Source organism: Orycteropus afer, unplaced genomic scaffold (genome assembly GCF_000298275.1).
Source record: "Orycteropus afer afer isolate SDZICR_OR568_19922 unplaced genomic scaffold, OryAfe1.0 scaffold00339, whole genome shotgun sequence".
Classification (NCBI taxonomy): Eukaryota; Metazoa; Chordata; class Mammalia; order Tubulidentata; family Orycteropodidae; genus Orycteropus; species Orycteropus afer.
In genome coordinates this window covers 2349100-2351950 of record NW_006921926.1, presented here as the reverse complement: position 1 = coordinate 2351950, position 2851 = coordinate 2349100, and positions in this window count along the sequence as shown.

Below are 2851 nucleotides of genomic sequence, written 5' to 3'. Positions count from 1 at the left end.
AAAAAAAAAAAAAAACCTCCCAATTAAAACAATGAGTCCTGGCTACACAACTCTACTGGGGAATTCTATCTAACATTCAGAGAAGTGTAGGCACCAATTCTTCTCAAACTATTCCAGAGCATAGAAACAACAGACTATGCTTGAATTCATTCTCTGAAGCAAGCATAACCCTGATACAAAAACCAGGCAAAGACACCACTAGAAGAGAAAATTATACATCAATATTCCTCATAAATATAGATGCAAAAATTCTCACCAAAATCCTAGCCAACAGAATCCAATATTATTAAAAAATAATAATAATACATTATGACCAAGTGGGATTCACACGAGGTATGCAAGAATGATTCAACGTTAGAAAAAAACATCAATGTAATCCACCATATAAATAAAACAAAGGAAAAGAACCACATGATTATAACAATCAATGCAGAAAAGGCATTTGTTAAAATACAATAACATTCCTGATTTTAAAAAGCTCAGCAAAATAGGAATACTGCCCCCCCAAAAAAAAAAAAAAAAACCCAAACACAGTGTATCTATTCTAATTATGCATTCTGGAAATTGGATTTCCGAAGCAGTATCTCCGGCTATAGTCTTCTTGCCTTCTTGCCCAGTCTTCCTTCCAAGGAGTGGTTGATGGGTTTGAACCGTGAGCCTTCTGGTTGGCAGTCAAATGCCTGAAGCACTATGCCACCAGAACTAAAATAGGAATAGAAGGGAAATTCAACAACATAACTAAGGGTATTACATAAAGGGTATGGAGGGAGCTTCTGACCTCCTCTAACTTCACAAGGGGGAAGGAGGATCCAGAACAACATCAACAGCCCAAAGGCTGGTTCTTATGCGGCAGAAGTCAGACATGCCGCCACCCTCCAATTTTTTTTTTTTTTTTTTTTTTAACCAATTCTGACAGTAATGATCCTTCCCCTGGTGCTCTACTTCTCCACTCTATTTGATAATTCATTGCAGTGGTCACACAGAAGTCTGACACAGTACTCATGCTTATGGGCTTTATTAGGGAAATAACAGGTTACAATTCAGGATCAGAAAAATCTCAGAATCAGTTCTTCAATCAGGACAGCTTCTTTTCAGCGGCACCACAGGCATGCTTCTCTCTGGCCTTGGCCTCAGCCCTGCTGGGGCATGTTTTACCAAGCTTTTTTACTTCTGCCAATCGGTGCCTGGGAGCTCTGGTAGCATCGTGCCTAAGGCACTTGACTGCTAATCAGAAGGCTGGTGGTTCAAACCCACCAGCCACTCTTCAGGAGAAAGGTTGGAGAAATCTATTTCCGTAGTGATTTGGCCTCAGAAACCCAAGGAGGGATCGTTATGAGTTGGGTCCAGCTCCATGACACATAACAACAACAACAACAACCAATTGGTGCCCAGAGAGGCACCACAATGTGCCAGCAAACCTCCTACACAAAGACACTCAGCTTTCTCACTCCATGGGCCAGGAAGCCCATCACTCTGTCTCATGCAGTTCTCTCTATTCTGTTTGTTCTGCTCATTTGCTGCTACCATCTTTCTGACATCTCTCTACTATCTCAGCACAGGGATCTCAGTCCAAAGGACACACTCCACTCCTGGCTCTTCTTCTATTTTGATGGTAGTGAGATCCCCCTTTCTGCCTCTGTGATTGATGGCTCATTTTAAACCTAATTGATGGGAAAACTAGCCAATCCCCAGGTTATGTTTCCATCAACATTATTTGCATGGTCCAATCCCTCCAAGGGTGCCATATACTTTCTTTACAGTATTAGCAAGCTATCTGACACTCTTGGTGGGCCACAAGCACCTCACATTTGTATAATTGTACCCAGTTATCTGGTGAGAGTTATAAAGACCTTGGCTAGAAGAGCCATATTAAGTAATTCACTACACCACAGGTATATACTCAAAATAAATGACCACCATTATTCTCAACAGAGAGAGTGAAAGTCTTTCCCTTGTGAACAGGAACTAGAGCAGACAAGAATGTCTTTTAAGCAAAAACTCATCAAATGGGGGAGAGAGTCTCTTTAACAAATGATGCTGGCAAAACTGGATATCTACTTGCAGAAAAATGAAACAGGGTCCATATCTCACACCATACACAAAAATTAACTCTAGATGGATCAAAGACCTAAATGATCAAAGACCAAACACTAAAGATCATCAAAGGAAAAATAAGGGCAAACTTAGGGGCCCTCATACATAGTAAGAATACACTATCAAACATAACTAAAAACACACAAACAGCAGAAGACAACTAGATGACTGGGACGTCCTGAAAATTAAGCATTTGTGTGTATCAAAGGGCTTCATCAAAAGAGTAAAATGAGAACCTACAGACTTGGAAAAAAATTTTGGCAATGATATATAAGACAGGGAACTGATGTCCAAAATTTAGACAAAACTTCAACACCTTAACAAAATAAAGAAAAGCAACATAATTTTTAAAAAAATGAGCAGAGGACATGAACAGATATTTCACCAAAGATATTCAAGTGGCTAGCAAACACATGAAGACAAGCTCCACATCATTAGCCATTGGAGAGATGCAAATCAACACAATGACATATCATCTTACCCCAGCATTAAAAGGAAAGTTTAAAAAAAAAAAACAAAAAATGGGAAACAACAAATGTTGACAAGGTTGTGGAGAGACTGGAACACTCATACACTGCTGGTAGGATTGCAAAATGGTACAATCACTGTGGAAAATGGTATGGCACTTCCTTAAGAAGTTGGAAATAGAAATACTATATGATCCAGGTTACTAGGGGTAGGGAGGCAAGGGAGGGATAATCACCAAATACAGGATAGACACATATTAACTTTGTTGTTGTTGTTGTTATGTGCTGTC